Raw genomic sequence first — 8631 nt, forward strand, 5'->3', positions numbered from 1 at the left:
GCATTTGGATATAATTAATTGATTCGAAATTGTCAATTGTTAAAACGTCAATAATAGGCCAAAAATGATCATAAAATTATCATAAAATCTTTTTAACATCTTGAAATGTCGTCATCAATCTGTGACATTAGTTCGTCATTTTCACTTCATTTTATATATATACATACATATATATAGATATATTATATTTCTTCCCTGAAGTTATAAAATTTTTATGGAAAGTATTTTTAAATAATTGTATATAATGGAAGGTATAATAGAGAGCTTAACATAATTTAGATCATTTAGAATTTTACAAAGTTACCTCACTCTATACAAAGAGTAATCTATTAATTTTGTTATTAAAATATATTTACTATTTTAAACAATAAAAGTTAAAGCTAGAAAGCTTTACGACTTCCAAGTGTATGATGCACGCTATATTATGATAATAGTATTGTTATATATAAAGAAGTTTTAATTTTTTTATTGGAATAGTAATTTTATGATTTAATTCTATAGAACAAAAATTTTTTTATAGAAAAAAATATTAGAGTATACTTGTATTCTAACATTAATAGATAAATCTTTAACTTTTAAGTTAGCAGTTTCACGACTTTTAATAATTCGAATAAATAAGGCTCTCAATATTTACAAACACGTAACTATCAACTTGGCAATAAGAGCCATGCGCGAATGTTAACGTGTAAATTTAGAAATTAATTCTTTCTTGCGAATATTCAACCGTGCACAGGGCGCATATTTTACTTGGTGTATTTATCAAGAAATAGATTCTCATTTTTGAAAATTCTATAACCCCTCTTTACCTCCCTGAAGAGGAGATGTAGACAAGAAAAAATATCGGGGCGAAGTCGCTGAATCGAGAATCGAACCTGAGTCTTTCGCTTGCCGGGCGACTGCTCTTATCACTGAGCTATTCAGCCCCATACCGATACTTCTTTCGTTTATTTGTTTATAAATCTATTGTATCAATGACCGAAAACGCGATTTTTCAGCTCGCGTAAATTTAATAATTCGAATAAATAAGGCTTTCAATATTTAGAAACACGTAACTATCGACTTGGGGTTATAGGATTCTCAAAAATGAGAATCTATTTCTTGGTAAATACACCAAGTAAAATATGCGCCCTGTGCACGGTTCAATTTTCGCGAGCAAGAATTAATTTTTAAATTTACACATTAACATCCGCGCATGGCTCTCATTGCCAAGTCGATAGTTAGGTGTTTGTAAATATTGAGGGCCTTATTTATTCGAATTATTAAATATTTCAAAATCACCTATCTCAATAGACAAAAGAGATTGTCGCAAAATTCAAAGTGCGTATTATTTAAAAAGATATTCTCTACAACAATGTCAAGATCATCAGCGAGATATCCGTTAATATAAACATTACAATAGCACATTTAGTTGACTATTTGTAAGTTAATACATGAAAAAAATAGAAAATATATATATATATATATATAGAGAGAGAGAGAGAGAGAGAATACAAAGTTCAATAGACATAAAGTACATAAATCCCAAATTGCTATAGCTAAAGAACTGAGAGTGGGGACACATTTTAACATGTGTATGTGTGTAAGCGTGTATATACATTGATGTCAACAGTCTGACAATTAGAAAAATTAGCGCGCCTATAGTGCTTGAAGGTTGTTTTATTAAAAGAGATAATACACAGAGTCGATATAAATGTGGTTCGGAGGTCTACCTACCCAAGTTGGTTTACTGCGGAACTTGTAGCGATTATAAGGGAAAAAAAGAAGGCTCATCGAAATAATAAATTATCTAATACATTTTCTGACTACTTGACATTTGTGAACTTGAGATCTCAATGTAAAATTTTATCTAAAAAGGTCTGGAAAGGGTATCTGCAAACCACAAAAATAGCGATTTCTCAAAATATGAAAGTGTTCTGGAAGTGGAGCTTCATAAATAACATAAGAAGTACAAAATCAACGCTATTTAACATAAACAGTAATGGATATCTCGAAGGCGATGTGCCTACAGCGAACTGCTTTGCAGACTTTTTTGAATCAGTGTTCGTCGCTAGTCACTCGGTTTTTGAAAAAGTAGATCTTAAGCATAACTTAGACATTATAAATCTCGATATTAATATAAGTGAGGTTTTAATTTATATAAATAAACTAAATTTAAATTCAAATCCGGGAATTGATGGCATTCCTCCGTTGTTTATCAAATCATGCAAGTATATTCTATCGAGAGCATTTTGGCTAATATTCAATAAGTCGTTAAATTGCGGCATATTTTCTGAGGCTTGGAAAACATGCATTGTAACACCGATCTTTAAAGGAGGAGATAAAAATAAGGTCTCAAATTACAGGCCCATCAGTAAACAATGCATTATTTCCAAGCTTTTTGAAAACATCATTGCGTATATTGTAGTACATTTTAATCGTAAAATAGAAATTATATACATGAATATGTCCTAAATGGGGCCATCTTATCGACTGTTGACTCTATTCGCGACCTAGGAATATTATTTAATGATAGTCTGACATTTGAGTCATATGTTAGATCAATTATATGCTCTGCGTCTAGGAAACTCGGTTTCGTGATTCGTGCCTGTAGGTTTTTTAGAAATGTAAATACTCTAAGGTTATTATATTGCTCCCTAGTGAGACCACAACTAGAATTCGCTTCAGTTGTGTGGTCTCCTTATTATGTATATCAGAGTGCATTGATTGAAAGAGTTCAACACCCTTTCATTCGTCGTATGAGCTTTGTTATGAATAAACCGATGGCCTTAGCCGATCATGACTACGATGTACTACAAAATGATCTTGGGTTTTTAACTCTAAGAGATCGTAGGATTATGTTGGATCTTATTTTTATGTGTAAATTGTTAAACAGTAATGTTGATTGCCCTAAACTATTATCGAAAGTTAATATATATGTGCCTGGTAGATCGCTTAGGTAGCATCAGTTATTCGCTGTAGAAGCTCACAGAACGTCCTATGGCAAAAACAAGCCTATGGATAGGTGATTGTCTATGCTGGCGAATGATTTTTCTAGGAATATTGACTTTTTTTACACAAGTCCAAATTCGATAAGAAGAAATTTTCCTTATAGAAATTAATAAACTATGTATTTATCAAATTGCGTTCTTGAACTTAAATTTTAATTTTGCAAAAATGTTATCAATATTGTGTAAATTGCAGATTAATCATTTTGTATTATATTATATTGTAATCTGTTCTGTTATATATTATTCTCGCACGTACTTTCGTTATGTATGCTAGAGGGATTTTGTCTCGTAGAATATGATAAATAAATAAATAAATAAATAAATAAATAAATAAATAAATAAATAAATATAATTAAATCGTTTTAGAATGTATACGTTAGCTGAAACGCAAGAATTATTTGATAAATTAGAGTTTTTGTCCAAAAAGATGAAAATGAATACATGATAAATATATTGCATAATGTAAGTAAAAAAATTATAATTCGATATTATGTCAATACAGTAATGTTTTAAAATTTAAAATTAGTTAAAATTCCATAATATGTAACAAATATGTTATTATTAATATGTTGTTATTTAATTATTTGAATATTATTTATAAAGTACATGTAATTAATGTTTTAAAAAAATATAAATATTATTTACACATTGTTATACATTCGTAAAACTTATGTGAACATCGAAACTTAATATATTTAAATGTTAATATTTTAATAAAAATATTTTAAAAAATTGTAATCTAATCTTATTTATTTTAATTTATTTTAATATAATCATATTAAATTATTAAATATTTAATTCAAAAGCGTTCAAGTACTTTTTGAACTTATGCTGCATGTTTCTATTAAATTCTGATGTAACAAAAATTTTTCTAAAAAATAAAAAATACCGACAATTTATTTTAATTACAAAATATTTTTATAAACATAGTTTCGCATAATATTTCGTTTTTATTTATTGTTAGTCTTGTTTAATAGCAGCCTTAACAGGATCTGAATTGCTGATTTGTCAAAATATTAATATATATTACTTAATAATAATAATCTTTGCTAACATTTTATAAAGATTTTTATTTTATATATAATACATACACATTTAACATTTAACATATCGGAAAATAATATTAGTTCTATATAGTATATTTCATATAAATATACCATATAATATAAATACATATACACTTTCATAGTTATTCATAAAACTATTGAAAATATAAAAATATTTATAAGAAAATAATTTTACTTAAAAGGAAAAATATGGCAATACAAATTTTATTGAAATTTGAAAATTATCATTTTTTAAGTCAAAACACACATCTGAGTTTTTATTATGTATTGACAGATGAACCAAACTACAGATGCACATTTAATTAAGCATTTATAAGATATTTCCGTGAATATTGACAATAATTAATAAATTTTGTAACTAATCAGGTTCTTGATTTTAATTCACCTGCGGCATTTATTAATTATTTGTAATTTATAGTTATTTAAAATTATGGGTTCTTTTAGTTAACCATTATTCAAATAAAAAATAAAGCTAACATATAAACAACAATAAAATAATAATAGTAATAGACTCAATGTAATAACAATTATTAAGCGATAAAAAGGCATATAAGAGTTCAGATGTGCTTATTAGTACAAAATTTAGTGACAATACAAAATATTCATAAATTATATATTACTAAATAGACGTTTTAAATCGTTTTTTTTTTCAGCGAGAATTATGAGATTAAAAAACTGAATATATTAATCATACTTTGTATAAACTGCAAAAAGTTATAACATATTGGCAAGCATCTCGCGGAAGTTTGATTACTGCTCGTCAAAGTTGAATTAATAAATTTAAAATTGATTTTAATAATTAAAAAATAAAAGGAATACATAATCAAATTTTTTAACTTTTTGATTTTATTTTTATTACTTTTAAACTTTTAATAATTTTGCGTTAATATTTTTTTTAATCGTTTTAAAAATACAACTTTGTTTAGTTCTCCATGAAACATCTTCTGCATATATTACAAAATTAAAATTTTGAAAAAAATGTTTCTTGTTGTAATAATTATAAATATTTTAGAAACTGCATAAAGAAAGAATATCATCAAAACAATCAAATGCCTGTATTCTGAGCGCACATTTATAGACCACTTTTAGAGGCGTTGATAAATGTCCTAGTAATACGACTGGTCATATTCTCACACCGCACATTTATAGCGCCTTTACCTTAGAGATACATTTTTGACTATCATGTCATACAGCATGTGAATTGTTTATGACGGCACTGCGATTGGTTGTCGCGTGATCAATTACGCGCCATAAGATAAATTTATAAATTCATTATAAATTTCAAAACATCTATTCTATTTCGAAACACTCGCGGCTCACGTTCACGTACTGCATTTATTTCCCGAACTTCGATCGCATGATCAATATCTTCCAATACATTCATGATTATGTACTTTCGTACTTTTGTATTTATTTTATACTTTTCTAGTTCTGTACTAACTTTTGTATTAACTTTTCGCAATATATATACACACTTTACTTTACATATTGATGCACTGTTAAGATAAAGAAAATTTTTAAAGTGTCAAATATCATAATTATTGCTGTGTAAAATCTGTATTAATTGTAAGAAACTCAATGTATATCCATTTTATTAATGAATTCAATCATATAACGCTGATAAAATCAATTAAACTTGTCAATCGTACTGTAACTGTTACGCACAGAGTGCCACTATCTTGCTAAAATATGCCTCCGACCACATTTAGCGACGCATTTATTGATATGGCATAAATGTACTATAAATATGGCTCAGAATAGGATTTCCATCATAAAATTGCGATATTAGGTTAAAGTTGACGGTCGGTCTCTAAATGCGTTGCTAAATGTGCACAGAATACGACCACATTTAGCGTGTCATCTAAGGTACATTTAGAGGCGCATTTAACAATAAATGTGAACTCAGAATACGGGCCAAAAACTCTAATTTATAAAAAAGGTATTGTAATACTTGTTAATTTTATGTAAATTTTTTTACATATAATTTTTTTTAGAGCATCGACTCTTTAAAACATTATTTAATAATCTAAAGATATAATACACTATTATATATTATATATCCATATAATAATGCATACTGTAATATCAACTTTCTTTGCAATGCACAATTCGAATTCATTAAACGATGAAATTTTAATAATTTTTTTTGTAAATATATGATTTGTAAATTTTTATATTTGTTCGTTTATTTTTCGTCAATTATTGCATTGCGTAACTGAGATAATTACTTATAATTAACATTCTTTATTCTGTGGTATAATATTTCTTCCTGATTCCTTTATTTTTAGTATTATGCCGACAATATCAGAGAATACACAAAAAGTTTACAAGCAAGTTTAATAACAAGAAGTTTACAAAATATAATTCAGGAAAAGAATATATTACAGAAAAAACATAAATTTCATTAATAGAGTTCTAACACCAAAAAATTATAAAATAGGCCCGTAGAAAGAGAGATCTGATTAAACATGAAACTTTCCGCTCTCTCTCTCTCTCTCTCTTTCTATTTAATTTATATTTTAATATAATTTTAATTTGTGAGAGTGTAATATTTAATACTAAATATTAAGATATAATAGAGTAACATATATTTAATGTTAATTTTTATAAATTAGCATTTAATTATTTACTACAAAGATCTATTCCTGATTGATAAATATAAGACGTTAAATGTGTTTTATATATATATATATATATATATATATATATATATATATATATATAGATGTATATAAAATATTTGTCTATAATATTATTCATCACCCTATGTATTTATGCGATTTTAAATAGTGCGTTGGCGGCGCAAGCACAAGCGCGCACGTGTTCGACAGCCGGTTGCTCATTCGACTTGCCATCTTCTATTGACTCACCTCGAAATATCTTAGGAGATGTGGTTCGAGCGCAAAATACCGAAAATACCGTTCTTCCTCGGTTGGCGCGACAGGCCTCACAAAATAGTATAACACTACGTAAGACGCTCTACCGTCCGGACGCACTGATTGACGGTCTGACACTGGTCTCACACTGAATAGTAGCCTAAGAAGAGAAGCCCAACTAGCAGCAGCTAGTTACAATTGAGAAGTGGGGGAACTGACTTCTTTAGTATAGAGTATTTACTTGTTGTGTACATAGATAAATATAAACATAAAAACATATAAAATTATATATGTATTTGGAAACTATTCATATACAATTCATACGTATACGCACGTACGCATATACATCAGCGCAATGAAATATACATTAAATCAAACAGAAAATAATTAAATATTTCTTATTTCTTTTAAAATTCTTTTTTCAAACTTGCAAATATTAATTATTATTAAATATTAATTTAAGTAAAGTTTAATGCAACATAATTATTTTCTTTACAAGACATAAATATTGAATTTTTTTATATATTAAACAAAAATCACAATGTACATATATTTTTAAAATGTTTTAAATTTTAAATGATTTAAAGAGAAAAAATTCAAGAAACAATTACACTTTTTCAAAGCATATTTATATAGCTTAAAGTATATGTACACTTTTTAAAGCATATTACACAGTTGGAAAATTTGTGTTAAATTTAACACATATCACCTGTCCCAAACGGTCCATAGAAATTTTTCTGTTAATTTAACATATTAGAAATATGTGAATAGTAATATTAATATTATGTTATATTTTAACATAAAATAAATGTAAATCATAACTTGACATTGACATCATAATTTTTGTGTAACAAAATAATATTAAAGTTAAATAATATTAACGTTTTATATGTTACATTAACATTATTATAATGTTAATATAACATATCATTTAGTAATAACTATCAAAGTTTTTATTATAACATTTTAAAAATGTTAAAAAATTCCTTTACTATTACATATAGTGTTGCTTCAGAACTATTAAATAGAAATTTTAACAGATTCTATATAGAATATTTGTAAAAAGTTTCGTTATTTCTATGCCTCGAGAGAATGACAATCCTATAAAAGCCTTCCTAATTGTTTTCTCTATTGTACATTGGACCTGAAACAGAAAAAATATAATAACGGAAAACCTGTGGCTGGACTCGATTTTAAAATCTTCTCTAACTACAGCAATCGCTCTGTTGCTGAGTACATACATTCCTTTAATAATATACTTTTGTTAGCCTATATTTTTTATAATATTTAAAAGAAACATTCTAATATAAAAATGTTAAGGTTATAAAACAAAAAAGCTTTTAATTGCTTCTCATTTCACAAATATTCATTTTACAAGTAGTTTCAAAATTTTCTTCTTAAAACAAACAACAAAGGATCTGTTATTAAAATTAATATCAGTGATTGTGAAAAAACCTACATGCAAATACATATATACTATTATTAATTACTGTTGTTCTTTAACTGAATTACTGTTGTACTTCAGTTGTACTTTACTATATATATATATGTATAGTAAAGTACAACTAATATATATATATATATATATATTTACTTTAAATATTTATTATGTTATAGTTTGATCCATGTTTATCTCAAATTGTGATAATCCAAACAGATATCAAGATTAGGTCGAGAAGTAACAGTTTTTTGTAAATTTTA

General features: G+C 26.5%; 1 protein-coding gene across 1 annotated transcript in view; it reads right to left on the reverse strand.

Annotated features, from left to right (window-relative positions):
* LOC140674594 (transmembrane protein 114) overlaps window positions 1–7067 on the reverse strand; it is a 352543-nt gene extending 345476 nt beyond the window's left edge. Inside the window, exon 1 of the mRNA XM_072908242.1 lies at window positions 6925–7067. The gene's annotated coding sequence lies outside the window, so the exon portion shown is untranslated. The remainder of the gene's footprint in view (window positions 1–6924) is intronic.
* Between the last annotated feature and the right edge of the window lie 1564 nt (window positions 7068–8631).

This window comes from Anoplolepis gracilipes, chromosome 16 (assembly GCF_047496725.1).
Source record: "Anoplolepis gracilipes chromosome 16, ASM4749672v1, whole genome shotgun sequence".
Taxonomy (NCBI): domain Eukaryota; kingdom Metazoa; phylum Arthropoda; class Insecta; order Hymenoptera; family Formicidae; genus Anoplolepis; species Anoplolepis gracilipes.